Genomic DNA, 18,531 nt, shown 5'->3' on the forward strand with positions numbered 1-18,531 from the left:
CAGCTTAATTTTTCAGCATGAGAATGAGCCCAAACATGGTGGCCATGCAATACAAGTACACCCTTATATAAAAAAAACACACAGCAGAAAGCTACCAGTCATGGACTGCTCTCCCCAGAGCCTCGACAACAGCATTACTAAAGTGTCATAACAGCTGTGTAACCAGTCAAAGCTGAACTCAAATGCAGGACTCAGGAAAAAGGGTCAAAATCAGCTTTTAATGCTGTAACTCCAAGAAATAAACAATGTCCAGGAAAGATCTACTGAAAGATCTACTGAAAGATCTGCTGAAAGATCTACTGAAAGATCTACTGAAATTGAGCCAGGAATTCAAATACTCAAACTCAAGCTCGCAGCGAGGTAGCACACAGCAATGTGGGACAACACAGCAAAGGATAAGGGGCGACTCAGTACTCAATACACACACACACACACACACACACACACACACACACAGAAGATAACGAGGGGAAAGGTAACAGGTGGGAACACAGCTGCTGCAGACAGCTAACATAATGAGACAGGAAGAGAAACTCCATACAGACACAGAAGACACAGAAGAAAAGAAAATAAAACAGGAAGAGAGAGTCAACTTAACGGGGAGACAAGAAAGGACAAAAAGACAAGTACGGAGACTAAAGGAACAGAATGGGAACAGAAAAGGGAATTATCTAACAAACGTGAAGTCATTGAAAACTAACACTAAGGGCAAAATGACTAAATTCACATTGTTACAGAATGTAACTATGAAATTTTGAGCCTTAAATGATTTTTAGTGATCCTAATAAAGGTTGTCTGTCCTTCCTGGTGGTTAAACTAAGCGTTTTCTGGAAATTTCCTAAGTCAAGATAAATAAATTGTCATTATTATTTTAACTTAATGTCATATTGCGCTTTGATCTGCGTAAAATGTGAAATAGAAATATAAGAAACAGAAAACCTTTTGTTGTTCTTTAATGTTTATTTTCCTACATACATTTATTTATATTAACGTCATAAGCATCATAACGGAACGACGCCGTCACAGGTCTTCTGAAATGTGATCGTTCACGCAGGCGCAGCAACTTCTATTTGAAGAAAACGGCGACAGCTGCCAAAAGTTACCTAGATTAAACCGGAATGAGATTGGTGTAACTTCAAAATAAAGGTGCACGATGCAGTATAGAAAGAATCAAGACCTTTGTCTCACTGCAGTGTCACGTTTTTGATGATTTTTTTTTTTTGCTTTAGGCTTCAAGATGCCATGCATCTAACGTGACCGTGGCAAATGGACGAATTTGATGTGAAATTGTTTTAAGTTGAAAGTCTAGCCGGAAGTTGAAATGCTTTTATTTCGGGAGTGTTAACACCGGCTCGAGCACACGTAGAGTTTGGGGTCGCGTACCAGGCACCGGTAAGTAATTAAGCTGTAATCTGTGTGTGAGTGAGCGCTTCGCACGACTTTAGCTTTATGAAAAAGCATCTTTTTTTTTTCGCTCAGAGCGGCGCAATTTTGAAGTCCGTTAACAGGTTTCGACCGACGTCTTGTTCTGCTGTGTAGTGAAGAAGCGGAGCTGACAGCCGGTCGACTGCCACACATGCATGCAAGTGTCCGTTACCTCCGCCGGTGGATGACTTAGCTTTGTTTCCCAGCTTGTTGACCAGGTAATGTGAAAAAACAAAGAGGAAGGGGGGAAAGTGGTAGAAATGTGGTCGGACTGAGAGTTTTTGTTGATGTCGTGGGAGTTCCTCATCCCATAGACTAGTGCTTTTCACCTCCTGACCAAAGCCACGCTGGTGATTTTGTTTTAAGAGCTAGGATGTTGTTTCACGTTGTGTCATCAGGAAGGACAGACGGCTTTAAACACAGCAGTGAAGGGAGTGGACGTGTGGTCGGTCTTACTCATTCATTCATTCATTCATTCATTCACTGGATCAATAGGAGCATTATTGTCTCTCAGGTCATAAGGGGGAATAGTTAATCCAGATGTCGTCAGTCTGGTTATCTTCCTGTTAATACATTAATCAGTTATTAAACGAGGCATACCAGCACTGGTTAAGAGCTGTAACAAGCTGTTTCATCCTATTTTGGTTATTTGTTGTGTTAATCATACACCCAAAAGTTATAAAGTTACAGACTACAACGGTGCACAGGCTATGTTTCTTTCTTTCTTTCAAACATGATTACAGCTGTAAAATGACTGCTGTGTGAATTTAAAATACCACTGAAGAAGCCAGAGTTTTTTTGTTTTTTTTAAAATGATGTTTAATATATGCACACATGTTGTTTTGCTCTCCTCTGATCTCCGGGGGTCTCTCTGTCTGCCCATCTGCCGTCTTATTCATTCTTTTGTAACACTGAACACTAAGTGTCTCTGTTCTGCCTCTTAGAATAATGGTTTTTAGTTAGGGTGGAGGAGAACATCCTGTAATAAAGACAAATTGTCAGTTAGAGTAAAAAGAAAAACACATAGTCAGTTAAAAAAAAGATAATAGATGATGTAAGGACAGTAAGAGGGAGATGGATCTAAAAATAGATGGAGAGAGGAGAGGAGATAACAGCAGGTTTAAAAAAAACCAAACATTGTTTTTAGAAGTGGTTTGGAGCAAGTTGTAGATTTTGCTTTATCTTCTCAGGAAGGTCACTCCGAAGCTGAGATTCCTGATGACGAAAGCATGGTCAATCAGTTTTATCATTCTGTTACGTATGCATATAAATTTATAGATAAAGATTCAAAAGAAACATCAAGACTTAATGTTTAGGAGGGAAAAAAAGTTTAATATTAAATTTGATTGTTTTGTTTTTTTCTTTTTGCCCCCACGTGGCGTGGAGCTTTGGGAACATGACCGTGAACGCACATAGGATAAGACACATTCTCAATACACACTCTGTAGACATTTGATTAGGTACACCTTGCTAATACTGGGTGTGCCCCTTCAGAATCACCTTAATGCTTCATGGCATAGATTCAACGAGGTACTGGAAACTTTCCTCAGAGATTTTGGTCCATGTTGACTTGATAGCATTACACAAGTGCTGCAGACATGACAATATGAATATCCTGTTCCACCACATTCCGAAGGTGCTCTGTTTGACTGAGATCTGGTCACCGTGGAGCCCATTTGAGTACAGTGAACTTATTGTCATGTTCAGGAAACCAGTTGGGGTGATTTGAGCTTTGTGACCTTGTGTGTTGTCATGCTGGAAGCAGACATCAGAAGATGAATAATCTGTGGTCGGCAACAATACTCAAGAAGGCTGTGGTGTCTAAACAGGCTCAATTAGTGCTAAGTGACGCAAAGGTGGCCAATAAAAGTATCCCCGCACACCATTAAACTAGAAGCCTGAAACCTTGATACTAGCCAGGATGGATGCTTGAAATAAATTCGGATTCCACCATCTGAATGAGATCAAGGCAATATGCAAGAACAGTTAAACTTTGCTTTTCTACGGTACAAGTCTGTTGTCAGTGCCATCCTCCATGCCCCTGGATCCTAGGGCCACAGGTTGAAGGTCACAGAGGCCAACAGACTCAATAAACTGATCCCGAAGGCCAGTAATGTGTGGGGATGGAGCTAGAGTCTCTAAAAGTGGTGTCAGAGAGGCAGATGTTAGCCAAGATGTGGGCAAATGCTAGACGATACCTCCTGGCCAGTCATAGGAGCACGTCCAGTGAGAGCCTGAGATTACCAAAATGCAGCATTGAACACCACAGGAAATCATTCCTGCCTCTGGCTATCTCTCTGTACAGTTCCTCCATCTAAAGTACAAGTACACACTGCAATAGTTGCACTTAAATCTGCACATCCTCTGCAGAGAGAATAACAAAGTACAGTATGATAAGAGTTATCCAGCCTTAGTGAGTCTGTGTGAACTGTGAATTGTAGCCTCAGTTTCCTGTTCTTAGCTGACAGGAGAGGCATTGAGTGGGTGCTGCCAAGGTTTGGCATGTTGTGCATTCAGATATGCTCTTCTGCATCCCTTGGTTGTAACGAGTGTTTGAGTTTGTTGATTTCAGAAGCTCTACTAAGCATTTTTGCTCAGAGAACTTCCACTTACTGGATAGTTCCTCTTCTGATAAGTCTCTGTAAACTCTAAAGATGGGTGTGTGGGGAAAATTCTAGCCGATCAGCAGTTTCTTGGGTATTCTCTTTAGACACCACAGCAAGAAATTACTGAATGATTTCCTGAAGTTATTACACAACATGGTGGCAAATGGCCATGTCCCACTTTTGAAATTTGGCCTGTGCCAATGTTCAAAGGAACAGTTTTGTTTAATTTAGCTTGTTAAGCAAGTCTGTTCAAGAAAATGTATATCTTTGTTGTTTTAAAAAAGACAAACTGCTCTAAAAGTTTTACATTGATTTGAGGCAACAGATACCCCGCCCCTGCAGTCAAGTTCTGGCTAGAGGCAAAAGGAAATCAGCAGGTAATAAAATAATTTCTGTAATCAGTTTTGTTAACTGGGATTTAATTTACTTAAGAATAACAGACATCTAGGCTTATCAGATTATGAGAAATGACAGAAAAATGGCATATTTCTGCCAAATAAGACACGATCTGGTCATTCTTTGATTTGTATTCCTATACCGTGAGATAATTCTGAGGTTTGAGGAAGCAGCATAGAAAAGCATTAACGCGTATCATTTGATGCTGTCGCCTGTAAGAAACATCTACCGTTTCTGTAAATGGCTCTCATGCGGTGGTTGCACATGACCAGAGGAGAAATGTTGAATAGCGCTTTGTCATTAGATGTGAGGTTATGTTGCCTTAGACTAATTACTGGAACGAAGCCATCATTTGTGTTGTTAGTGCCACTTGTGAGTTTCCTGCTGCGGCAGAGCACGTGATGCAAAAGAGGTCTGAATCTGATTTTATCTGGGGAAACAAAGACACAGGAGGGCTCGGTTACGAGTTACATAGTTATTATTATTTTTTTTTTATTTGTGGAAAAAACAAAGGAAACAGTGATGCTCATATCTGAGGTTAAATACAAACTTAACTTGCTTTTAAAGTGGACCTGTACCTATTACTATGCTCTTCCTTATTTTCTGTCATACATGCAGAGTGTTACAATAGTGCATGCATGTATTAAATATTAAAAACTTTGTGCTTTATGTCTAGTTTAAAACACTTTTGTCTACTTTTGGCTCTTTATGATGTCACAGAGAGTGGATATTCCTTATAAGGTCATCTCAAGTACAAGGCTCTGGCTCCAAGCAAAGAAACCACATCCATCTGCTATTTAAACCTCAAGTTTGTGAGGGGCAGCCAATCAGAAGAAAGCTAAAATAGCTTGTTTCAGACAGTGGATGAACAGTGAATTATCGTGGATTGTGACTAATGCAAAGCTACTCTAGCAAAGTCTAAGAATAAAAATAAGGAGGCGGAAATGGGCAACATCCCTTTTAAATTCACTGTCAGTAAAGCGTTGCAACAGAAACTAACGAGGAAAAATCCATTTTGGCTTGTTTTGTTTCTGGTTTCCACAGATTATGTTGCAGAAAATAAGCTAATTTATGCAAGAAAAAAGAGAAATAAACCCCATCTTAGTCTATCATCTAATTGGATTCATAAATGGATAGGTGTAATTTCAAGTGAATTAATAACTCATGATTATTTGCACCATTTGAAATCCCCAGCTTGGAAACCAGGACCGATTATTTTGTCTAATGGATGTAAGGACACATGTCCTCTGGCAGGATGGAGGAAGGATGTCTCTTCTGCTGACTCACCAGTATAATCTCTGTGCACTGCAGGTTATTTGAGGAGATATTTTTATTTTGATGTAAGGCCAATACACTGGCTAAACCGATTATCCTTTCCAATAATTAAGTTTAAGTGATATAAACCACAGTGATGCTTTTTTCCCCCTTAGAACTGTTCAAAACCTGAGGGCTAGATGGAGGAATGTGAAATGTTTGTCTTGGTCAATCTGAACTTATTTGATCTTTGAGGAAGAAAAAAAATTAAATTCCAGAGTCCTTCAATGTCCTTTTGTCCCATAAAGCTCTGCAATGCTTGAACACTTATCAGTGTGATCAGTCTCAGCTTTTATTTGTTTTCCTTTGCTTCAGTGAAATATGTCGAACAGACTTATTGCGAGCTGGTTTGACAACAGCAGCGTGTTGTGCTTTAGAGGAAAGGGGGGAAAAAATGCTGAAGGATAAATATTTGAGCTGAGCGTCTCCACATTCCTTTTGTGAATTGCTTGGTCATGCAGAAGTGGAGGAAGGAAAAGTGGGGGGGGATGAGCTGAACGTTTTTATCAGAGCATGGCAGACACTGGATATCTGCTCTGATGCTGATTTGTAAGGAGTGAAAAATGTAGATATTAGTGAATCAGAAGGACGATCTTTAATGTCTAACTTCACACTTTTGCAAATTAGTTAATATGAACACACTGTTTTAATCTCCTAGGACCTGGCGTCCAAATATGGGGACATCACATTTAGCGTTGTCTAGACCACAATACTAAATTTTGCTCTTGCAAATTGCTTTCAAATGAGCCATATTGCTCAAAGGCGCACAATTGTTGTTTCTTATTTTGTTTTTGTAAATAAAGAGTTTTGCACATCATTACTCAATTGTGACTTTATAGTGTTCTATCGAAAACTATAAAGTCTCAATGGCAAAGAGGAATAAAAAATGCATCCCATAAAGAGTTTGGGTCTTAGGTTAACTAGAGTTGTCAGGTTATGTGTTGAAGTTCTCTAACCCACCACCATCAGTGCTACGCCTGATGATTCAGGAGAGTATACCAAATGTTTATAATTAATTTTCTATAAAGTCATGATCATAACTAATTTGGTCAGTAACAAGCTTGAGATCATTTAACGCAATTATTTGCAGATCCTGGAGAAACTGCGTATTTATTATACATAAACAAGTTATCTTCTCAGTTAAATGGCTTTCCACTTTATGGAGGGCAGTTCAACTGAAAAACCTGAATAAATAAATAGCTTAGTGAACTGAACAGCCACAAATGGATGCCAATGTGAATATGGATTTTCAGACTGCAGCAACGATAAAAGAAAAGGATGTGGCACTGTAATTATTTTATCTTGATTTTCTTGTGTTGGGCATCAGTCACACGGGCCTAGAGACCGGTTGGCGATCCCTTGCACAACCTCAGGTCATTAGTAAAAAAGGGACAATTTGTAATTAAAATAATAGTCATAACAAAATGATAATTGCACAGTCCCAATCTAATAAGCCAAGTAGGGTAGTGGAGCTTTTCAGCCACTGCACCTCACATGTAAATATTTTGTAGAGTTGATTTAATGGAGGCAGACACCTAAACAAGGTAGATAAAATGACAAAAATCTCACATCTTTGCCTCAAAAAGAAACAAGCTCATTGATGGACTTAGGTGAATTGTCCAGTTATCCAATCCAAAACCACATTCTGTAGGGGTGCAACAATACTCATATCGACATTGAACCGTTCGATACAGTGCTTTCGGTTCGGTAGGCATATGTATCGAACAATACAAAATTTTTAATTTATTTATCAACTTTTCTTCTGACGATGCTGTCTGTGATGAGCGCTCAGTGGATCTGCGCTCGACAGTGCAGCCTAGGCGGAGTAGTCGAACACGGATTCACTGAGCCCAGGGCAAGCTAGCAAGACAGAAGTTAAGCTCTAGTTGCAACATGGCAAATTGAACCCCCCCCCCCCCTCTAATTCAGATCTGGCGTTTGGAACTATTTTGGTTTTCATGTGACCCTGATGGTAAGCCTGTCATGGACAAAAGTAAAACAGTATGTTGGATGTGCCACGCAATGCTCAATTACATTGGTGGGAACTAGTGCGTTAGCGCAGTTTGCTCGTTAAGTGTTGGCTGTCCAGCCCCACTCATCGGGCGATCCCTGGTAGCTCGTTAACGGAGATTCGCGGTGTTGTGGCGTTAACGTCATTAATGCTGACAGCACTAGTGGGAACACAACGAATATGACTGCATATTTACTCCGACCCCATCCACACCCTAAGACTACTGGAGAAGCGTTTAGTATAGCTTTTATTTTGGAAAGAGCCATTTCTCTGTAATAAACTCTCTTTTCCAAAGATGAGTGATTTCTCAATCAGATTTATTTTTTTATTATTTTGTTGTTTCAGCAACATTAAATTTAAAAACTGTACTTTTGAGTTAAAATATATATTTATAATTTTAATAAATGACAAATTAAACGGGCATGAACATTTTTTTTGTATGGAAAAAATATCAAACCATGACACCAAAGTATCAAACAGAACCGTGAATTTTGTGTATCGTTGCACGCCAAATACATTCTGTTACATGTTATGCTGAGAGTGCAATAAGCCATAAAAAGAGAAGCTGGAGAAACTGAGTATTATATCCTCTCTGCTTTATCCCAAACCCATTTTTCTGCATTATGGGTTTTTTTTTTTTTGGTAATAATTTATCAGGGGTTTGTAGCTCTTCATGTTTGTTTTTACCTTCCCCTTGCAGGTAAACAAGCATGCTGCTTTTTCCATAAACATATTAATCCTGAAAAATGTATCTGAACCTAAACACTGTTATTTTTGTCTTGTTTATTATCTGGAACCATGGCGTTTGCTTGCTTGGCTGTTGCTCGGCTGTTGCTCGGCTCTATCCTGCTAATTTGCATTTAATTATCATTATGTGATTTGGCTGTAGACGTTGGAATGTGCATTGTTAGGCCTGCTGTCCTGTTACATTAAAGCTCATTAAGTTGTCTGCAGATTGTAGTTTATTGGGAGCATCTAAACCAGACTAAATATGATCTGGTTTGGCATCCTTTCTGTTCCTCTTCGATCAATCTTTGCCTTCATCATCCTTTCCCAAGCAAACACAAGTTCAAATTTCATTCATTTTCTCAGTCTGTCAAAGGTTTCCCAAGTTGTGTTGCCAGCCACACAAACGTAATCACATTACGTTGTTTCCCAAGAACTGAATAAATGGCTGACTTGTATTTGGCAGAGTGTGAGATCTATTTTTTTTTTTTTTAGGGCTTTGTTTTGGGTCTGGGAGTCCAGGGGATATTTTATTCCCGTGCCTTTCTAAGTCTCAGGAGAATAAGTGGTTATTCTAAGTGCACCGGGTCACAGCTTCACAATTGCTGTTTTTCTGCAACCTGAGCAGCCCTTGATGCAATTTTGAGAAGGAGAACCACACCCTAAGACTACTGGAGCTGGATAGGACCGGTCTCGGGTGGCTCCAACTCGTCTTTTCTCCATTATTACACTGTGTGCTTCCCCCCCCCTTTTATATTACTATGTGTAATCCAGCATTGTAATTACATTGCTGCAGACAAGGTGCTTTATCTCAGTATTCACTGAAGTAGAATACGAGAGAACCTTCACAGTGCTAGCTCAGTGGTTTTATTACAATCTGATATGGGTACTTTGAGACCAATAACACAATTGCTGTTGGAGGCTGTTAGAGCTGCAAAAATCAATATCTTTTTAATAACAGAGGATGAAATGGGTGGATAATATGAACACTACCCTTTGGCTCTTTATGGCTTTTTTAACATTTTTATTGTTTTTACTTTTTAAGCTCGTTGTTGTGTTTTTCAAGCTTGTGACTGGTTGTTTTGGCTAACCACTGACTCCTTACAAACTAATATCTAGATATAAAATGAAGACATAGACATGTATTTTACTTTGTATGTTTATTAGAGGCTTGCTACTTCCTGTTGACTCTGGGGTTTTTTTGTGGGTTTTTTTTTTTTTTAAGGAGGAGGACAAAGAGTGGAAGCTTTTGTTAATACATCTCTTTTCTCTATAAACGGGGAATAAAGGTCAAACAAGGATTAAAAAAAAAAGACCTATTTCATGTTGATTGAATCCATTGTTCAGTTTCCATGCCTCCTATTTATAGCAGAAACATTAAGTCTTTGCAGGCTTTTCTAACTTGCTGAGTCTTGGGTTGTTTCGGTTTTGTGGACACTGATATTCTTCAAGTCTGTTTTAGCCTGCCGCTGTGTCTCGTATACCCTAAGCCTTTTTGAGGTATGTGAATGCTCGAGAGATGATTGCGCTCTCTTTTCTGGAGGTGAGGACGATAGACTGGCTGGGACTCGGTAGTCTCTGAAATCTCTCGTCACTCCAAGGACAGGTGCCGTTTCAGCTGTAAGCACAGCCATTTTCTGCCTGAACCCTCTGATGGGAGTTTGATATAAGATGTGCATAGATTGACTGAGAGCAGCTGTTCGCTGTGTTAGACTGGAGCTCTTCCAGTGACTTTGTGCGCATAACAAGCATAGTCATGCTGAAGTCTTTAGACCGTGCCAAACCCTTAGTGAAGCTGGTGTGGCCTCTGGGCTGTGAAGAGATGTCTGCATGTTACAAAACTCAGGAGTTGGCGGGGTCACTTCTAAACTGCTGAGCTATTTTAGGCTAAAACACTCGGAGGCAACTGAGTGAACGCTATCAACACACCAGTGCCAAATCCCCAGAGAGATCCACAGGCAGGGCAGCTGTCAGAGGTATACAGCTTCATCGAGGTCAGTCTGCATTAGAAAGCAGCACAGGGGGTCTGACTGCTGTAGTGAACCTCTGTGTAAGTCCAGCCTCAGCTGCATCACTTCAGTGTGTTTGTGTGTTTTTATGACTAAGAATATTGCCTTGTGTTAAACTTGAGTGGAGAAAAGAATTACAGGAAGCTGAGGGGAGTTTTCCTAAATGCGTTAACACTAACACTGCATTAAGGCAGCTTGTTGTCATGCAAGAATTCTCGTCAAATGTCATTTTTGTGTTTGCTTTCATGATTCGACCGAAGTACAGATTTCTTTATTTAGTCCAGCTTTTGGGCCAAATCTGGCTCGGTATATTAACCTAACATTAACTTGACATATATTCTGTGCAGGTTGGTGATGTGATGTAAGCTTCTCATTTGGTGGTTGCGGTTAAGAAATGACTACCTGTTGTCCATGCATGTATGAAGTCGCACCTTTTTAGAGCTGGCCACAGTGGATAATGCTATTATTATTGAGGAAAGCCCCAGACTTTGAAGTGGCTTTAATTTTAGCTTTCTTTCCCCCGCAAGATATGCATGTGACTCCGCAGTGAGCTTACATCCCCGGAGACAAACAACTATACCTCTCACACACACACACCGTCCGACTTCTACTGGCGTTTGGTTTTTCTTTAGCCCTTAGGCTGATATAAGCTTTTGTGGAATGCAGTGCTTGATTATTTGACGAATGGATAAGCAACTTGTTTAGATCACAGGGTTGTTCTTTGCTCGCTGCAAAACACAATTAATGTGGCGGCTTTTGTGACTTTAGGTGGGATTAATTATGTAATGGTGTTGATTCTTCCATAACATGAGAGGATTTTTTTTTTTCCATTGCCAACTATGCTGCAAAGCTGCGGCAGGCAAGGGGAAAAAATAAAATAAAATAATACTTGTTTATTAATTTCAGCACCCACTGTTTACATGTTTAGATGAATAATTTCTTTAATAATTAAAGAAGAAAGGAAGAGCTGCGTGGCTGATCTGACAGGTGCTCTTTAGTGAAGCAGGTAGACGTTTAAAGAACAACATTTCAACATCTCATTTCTTTCTGTTTTGCTTCCAAGGAGGCAGACTTTCCTGTCATCTTTAAGCTGACTTGAGCAGTAGATTCTGAAGGCTTAAAAAATTTCCTTGCTCATTTACTCATTTTCAGTTCAGCCTTTGTAGCTGACTATTTGTATAGGAAGGATTTTATTTATTTATTTTAGTATTTATTTATCTTTTTCTAAAGCCACTTAACACAGACCTATGACTCATTCAAGCATATAAAAGGCACCTGACTCAAGGGATGAATCAGTGTTGTGTCTACACACAAAAGTCAATTTAGATACAATTGTTTTGAATTGTATCTATCTAAATTGTATCTTCAGGCACTGTCACAGTTGTTCCCACTTCTTTAGGTGATTCTATGAAAAATGCCAAAGATAACAGTTTTAGAGACCTAAAACAGTGTTTTTCCTTCAGGAAAGTGAAGAGACGACACAGGACCTGAGAGATGCTTCTGGCCCATCAGTTGGACGCGTCATTAGAAATGTTCACAGTGGAACGGTGCCTGTCAAAAAGCCATTCTTAAGGAAGGGAAGTGGGGAGGTTGAAGTAGTTGGTTAGCCAGTTATAAATGAACTGGACTGAAAATGAACTGAACAAAACTGCATCCAATCATTGCACCTTTTTCTCATTTGCCTAGTAAAATCTAAAGAAATGAGGGGTGGCTTAACACATTCTCACAGTTCTGTACTAATTATTGTTATGCAGATATAATCATAGGGAACAACTAAAGCACTCTGTCTTCGCGTAAAATAACGTTTTAAATATATTTTTCAAACAAAATGAAGAAAGAGACCAATGTGTTTACATCAGGGTCTGAAAACCAGGTGTGGGTGGCGAAGTAGAAACACCTGTAGTAAATAACCTGCAGAGGGAGCTAGAAATAAAAGCAGAAGTTTCATAGCCTAAATGAGAAGATGTCATGTTCTTTGCCATCTTTGGTCACCTGTTAAGTTCGTGTGTCACATGACTTTGTTTCACCCTTTTTAGGTTGAGAAAGAGATTTGTCATGGATATTTTGAGAACGAATACATGGGAAGCACTGTGTGCAAACCTCATGTGACTTTGATGCTAGAAAAACTGGAGAACCACAAAATATTCTTGTGTGGTTTGACTGTTTACTGGGTCGACCAATTACGAAACACTTAATTTATTAATTTATGTTTTTATTTATGTTTAATATTTACATTTTTTTTAGCCATGCTGACAGCACCTACAGTGCATCTGGGGAGTTTGCACAGTTTGTCATAAAGTGCATTCAATTCTTTTCTTTTATCATCTAATTACAATGAGAAGTTTCTTTATTTATTTTAAAGCAGACCGTTTGTTGTGAAACTTGGAGCTGAGCTCAGGTGAAACCTACCCTTATGAATGGCCCCTCAGATGCTAGATTAGACATGCAGTCGTTGTCCCCAGCAATTGACATCTACTGACTTTAGAAATCCCCTCATGTTTCCTCTCCAACTTTCACAAGTTTGACATTTGTGGTTTTGAAGTAAAGGTCTCAGCAACAATTTTTGGGTGTACTATATTCAGATTTCCTTTACGATTACCTGTAATTGCTTTGGTGATTCCCCTCATGTTTCATTTAAAACATTAATCGGATATTAAACTGACTGGAAAAACAAAGAGTATGTACGCAGAGTGTACACCTACATTTGTTTTTCCCACCTTGGTTTGTTTATGCACAAAACATTAGTGTTAGTTAGCCGTAATATTGCCACAATTTCAGTGAGATAAAGGATGTGGGTCCAGGCAGATAATGAATATAGGATAGCAATGGTGTCTCAGCACGCAGCTGGACAACAAGTGAGAAAACATCATTAGTAACTTCCATGGTGCTTATTGGCTCATTGCTGGTCACTAATTACCCATAAGCCTTAGCTGTACTTTGTGTTGCCCATTGTAAACATGCTAGCATCCCCCAAACTGTTTTTCCCCCCAAGCTTCATGTTAATATCAGTATGCAAACATGCCAGAAATATATTGGCTAATTTTGTTGTTTTATTAATTTAACCTTTCAGTTTAACATGTTAGGATTATGCACAGTATAAAAGACGAAATTAGCCACTATTACGTCACCCACTGGTTAGTGAAGTCCCGTTAGGCTTGAGTTGAGCATTTTCGGCATTGCCATCATGAAAATGACAAGATCTATGACAATGACAGCAGGGACATGTTCTGGATAATCCTCCGAGCAACTGAGTCCATAAACCCAAGAGGAAAGTGTTCACTGACATCACAGAGCAAGTGTTTTCCCAGAGACACAACCAAAAATGTTTTTGGCGAGGTCGGGCGTGTGCAGAGAAAGGGATAGTGGATGTTGAATATGGAGCTTTCAGCGTGAAAGAAAAGAAAGTCTGCAGAAGATTCATTGATGTAGTGGATGGGGTTCATGCAGAGGGTTTGTGTGACGGGAAGATGCTGAGGATGGGGCTAGATGGAGACAGATGATCTGCTGCGATGAATCTTAAAGGGTTAGCATATTTAAGGCACTTCTGCACTGTCTGTGAAAAAGCACAAAAACATAACCTGGAGCCTGAGGATATATCTACAATAACTCTTAAATAACACTTCAGCTGCTTAAAAGTATGTTTACCCTTCCTAACTTGCGTCTAATCATTGTTTTCTTTTTTTGGTGCGTGTCAATTATGGGTTATTTGAAATTTTAAGGTCTCTAAAATAAAAAAGCATAACTAAATTGCAGAAAATCACTGTTTAGTTTTAGCTGAACTGGTCACAGTTAGTGGTAAGCAAATGCAAGTCAACGTCACAAAGGCAAAAATTGTCAAAACATCCAACTCCCCTCGTTTGGTTTGTTAAAGAGAGATATCGATCGCTGCATTTCCACTTTCTGCACAAGGGTGTGTGCGTGTGTGTGCACGTGTGTGTGTGTGTGTGTGTGTGTGTGTGTGTGTGTGTGTATGTCTGAGCAGCAGCCTCTGACTCAGTGCTGAATGGGTCCTAGAGTCACATGGCTACATGTCAGCAGGCTGGAGGAGGAAACGTAATCCCGAGGAGGAAGGCTGCCGTTATCAGTCTGTGCATGTTGGTCTGAGAGGGCATTCGGCTCGACGAGACACTCCACATCTCTAACACGCTCTCTCTCCTTCTTTTTTTTGTCTCCCTATCTGTCTCCTCTCCCTCTGTTTGTTTTCTCCCTGCACTCTGATCAGCCCCGGGTCTGTATTCACAGCAGAGTTCAGAATTGCACTACAATGTCTGCGGTGGCTTCTCTGCAGTAAAGCACACAAAGGTATGGTACAATCAATAATCTTTTTTTTTTTTCTGCTGCATTAACAGTTGCTAGGTTTTTAACTATTTGCATTTGTCACATTTGTATGTATTTTTATTTTTTTTTTTTACTGATTATTGATTTTGCCATTCATTTTTATTTGGTTTATTAATTCATTATTCATATGGGCTAGTGCTTAAAAGAGTAACCTGATCTGTTATTTGTCAAGTCTAATCCTTCCTGATAATGAAACATTTGAGGTGAGATTAGAGCTGACTCAGGGTTCAACCACAGTGATCTGTAGCCAGCTGTAAACAAATCAAATATGCTCCACAGATTACACAGTTGGAGGAAGGAGGAAAGGTAAGGGGGTAAAAAAACCAAAAAAACAGCAAAAAGCCCTTTAAATGATCTTTAAATGAGCTCTCTTGTTGCCCACTTGTGTTTCAGTAGCACAAACATGTTTTTCCAGTGTTGTAAATCTTAAATTGGTGCCTTCAAAGGACACATTTTAGGACCGGATTGCTTTCTAAGTGCTGTGGTTAAATCAAAATTTGATCATTTGTGGCTACATCAAAAAACGATGTGATTTTTTTAATGTGTTTGTCGCTTCACCCACTTTAGTTCTTTTCTTTTTTTTTCTTTTTCTTTTTTTTTTTTTTAAATAAAAGATTAATAATATAATAATAGTTAGTAACACAGTCAGTGTTTCAGGAAAAACATGGTGTTGTCTGTTCAAACCTGCACTGTCAGCTAAAGGAAAGCTCTGTTCTTTAATGAAAACTCATACTTCTTCTTTCTTCCCTGTCATTGTCCTGTTTTCATAAATACAGGCCAGTGTATTGGTTGAGGTTTGGACATTGTGATCAAGCTTCTATTTCTGTGCACGGACATTTTTATTGGCAGTGTGCACATTTTATTGAACTGTTCTTTAATTATGCTTTGTTTTTGATAGAATTTGTAGATGTGCAGGGAGACTGCGGTCGGCGCTCACGTGCCAAGCTGCCAACTGAAGCCGGGCCTGGCCGTGGCGTCTTGACAGAACATTGGTTTAACGCACATGTGGACTTTTGTCGTGGGTTTTCTTCTGGCTCATAACCTCCGTCCCGTCGTCTGACTGTCTCGTGTATTTATGAGGGCACGACATAGGATATTTTTAACCTTTTGCTTGTGATTAACACAAACGGTCAAATGACATCAAAGTGGAAGATGCACAGGTGCAGAATAAGCAGTTTGTAGGTCTGTATAAGACATTTTTGCTATTTTTCCGAGATTTTCTTGCGCCGAACCATCAGTTCTTGACTCCTAATCCAGCGCTCTGTTTTCTATAATCTGCTGTCTTCAAGGATCCCATTTACCCATAAATGTGTCTGTGATATGCATCAAGTGGTAGGGAACTCTTCCTCACAGAAAAGTTTAAAAACATAGAGGGATTTTCATCAGGAATGGAAACTTACAACATACCACAGAGCCAAAGAGTCAGGTGCATTCATACACTTTGGGAGCGATGAGTCATCACAAAGTACACATCAGAGATCCAAATAAAGAGAAAATGTCAAGCTCTCATCACTCTCCCACTCTGTTATTGTCTTCTTCTGAAAGTGGGATGCAGATCTTTGGAGATTTACAGATTAATCTGATGTGTAATCAAAAGCAAAGGAAGTGTTTGCTTTTGGGATTTATTGCAGTCTCATGTTAGAAACTATAAAATAACATGTTACACGGTACACCCGCTTGTTTTCTGTAAAAATGTGATTCAAGTCAACACTGGGTGTGACCCCTTTGAAGGTAACCATAGGCACACATAAGCATTAAGTACTTAATTTGTTTGAGGATCTTGAAGAACTGGCTTAATTTCTATTGTGTTTTTTTTAGGCTGGGGCAGTGACTTCTCTAATAAGTAATCCCAAATTGACTGGATGATGCTGACATCAGTAGTCTCTGGGGGGGCAGACCATCTGTTGCAGGGATACTTATAATCGTGGTCTTCCATTACGTTGCTATATGCTTAGGGACACAGTCAAGCTGCACATGCTGAAGAAAAAGTGTAAATGTTAAATTCTCAAGCGGTAATCTCCTGGTTGGCACAGTGCTTGTATAATAAAAAGTATGAGAGGTAGATCTGGGTGAAAAATGGTAGATGTGATTGATTTTATTTTTTTTATTAATCTGTATGCTTAGAATGAAAAACAAATCATCTTTGTACGTCACTTCAGAAAAGATTAGGTTAGTGTCTTAACCACAGATGGCATGAAAGATGTCACTCATTGGTGTTGAAAGCTCAACTTTACTGTTTTCTTAAAGTTACCTTATATGGATGAAAGGCTGGAGTGCCATTTATCAGCTAGAGGGCTATACAGCAATCTGCATCTGTAATCTCTATGGGTGCAATGCTTAGATGTCCTCAGTAACGGGCTAATAAAACACTGAACACTTACCAGTCGGGGCACCTGTCAAACAGAATGACATTTAAATTTAGATGTCAGGTGGAAGTTTTTTGTTTTTTTTTCGTAAATACATTAAAATGTTTTTATTACTTATAAATTAAATTTAAATGTGATTGTATTCATTTTATTTTTGCACCAGGTTATTTTTTTGAGCCAGCCTCTAGTGACCCTTGGAGGAACTGCAACTTTTGTTGCTCTGCAATGGCTTGATCCCCCCCAGCCAAGCTTTAGACATTGCCCTTTGACCAAGACTTGCTATATTTACACACAAAAAAAGGCGTTCAAACAAGGCTGAGTCTTTAACAAATACAGATGAAAAGAGTTCAGGCTAAAGCAATTTAGTATTGTTTCTGAGTATGAAGTCTTTGGGCCTACTATAAATCCAGGCTCACCACTACAAGCCCGTCGATACAACTGCAAAGGCTCAGTAACACAGAGGCTATTTTTGTTGAACGCAGCACATCAACAAATCCAACTACCATACAAACCAAACAAGCTCCAGGTGGCTAGAGCGCATTTAAAATGAGCAATTCAGAATTTGACTAGTCATTGGAGCTAAAGAGGAGAGGCACCATGCAGGTTATTAGATTCACTTGAAAGGTCAGCATCCATTATAGTATGGGGGTTAGTTAATGCATGTGGCGTGTTTACCTTGCATATCTGTGAAGGCTCCATTAATGTTATATTTGCATGGTTTGGATTGGTGTATGGTGCCATTCAAACAAGCCTTTTTCAGGGAAGGCCTTCCTCGTTCCAACAAGGCAATGCCAAACCACATTCTGCATGTGTCATCAGTCTCATTGCTGCTTACTGACCTTTCACCAAAATAAAACCTTTGGCACATAATACAAAGGAAGCCTGACTAGCTAATTAGCTAGAGTCCTATATTAAGCAATAATGGGAAAATTGGCTGGTAAAAAGTTTCCTCAGTTACCAAAAGTATTGTTCAAAGAAGAGGTGGTGCCTTAACTTAGCCTTTTATGAAACCTGTTGCTTTAATAGGTTTCAAAGTAAGAGTATACCTTTCAACAAAACTAAAAATTTACAATTTCAACATTTGCTGTGTGTCTTTGACTTCTGTTTAGTTTACACACATGGCACTAAACTTTCAGCTAATTTGGTTGTATTTGAAGCTTTGGACTTGTGTATGTGTGGACCAAACCTATTTTTCAGCTGCTGGAAAGAAATCTGGAAACCACTTGTTCCATTTCTTTCTATAAGTTTACAGTTCCTACTGACAGGCATCTGTCTGTTGCTGTTACCTTCTTCCTGTTTTCATACTTACTTCCTCCCTGAAGGAAAGATTTCCCAAAGCT

General features: G+C 39.3%; 1 protein-coding gene across 6 annotated transcripts in view; it reads left to right on the forward strand.

Annotated features, from left to right (window-relative positions):
• The first annotated feature begins 1,343 nt into the window (after positions 1-1,343).
• Positions 1,344-18,531, forward strand: part of slc4a2b (solute carrier family 4 member 2b) — a 48,458-nt gene continuing 31,270 nt past the window's right edge. Inside the window, exons 1-3 of one of the 6 annotated variants that reach the window (XM_087846229.1) lie at positions 1,344-1,392; positions 1,480-1,643; positions 14,710-14,789. The gene's annotated coding sequence lies outside the window, so the exon portion shown is untranslated. Of the gene's footprint in view, positions 1,393-1,479; positions 1,644-10,458; positions 10,529-14,503; positions 14,790-18,531 lie in introns of those variants that run through there. The other 5 variants (XM_087846230.1, XM_087846228.1, XM_087846231.1 and 2 more) reach the window with 5 other exon arrangements.

Source organism: Neolamprologus brichardi, chromosome 9, assembly GCF_056152115.1.
Source record: "Neolamprologus brichardi isolate AB-2024 chromosome 9, ASM5615211v1, whole genome shotgun sequence".
Taxonomy (NCBI): Eukaryota; Metazoa; Chordata; class Actinopteri; order Cichliformes; family Cichlidae; genus Neolamprologus; species Neolamprologus brichardi.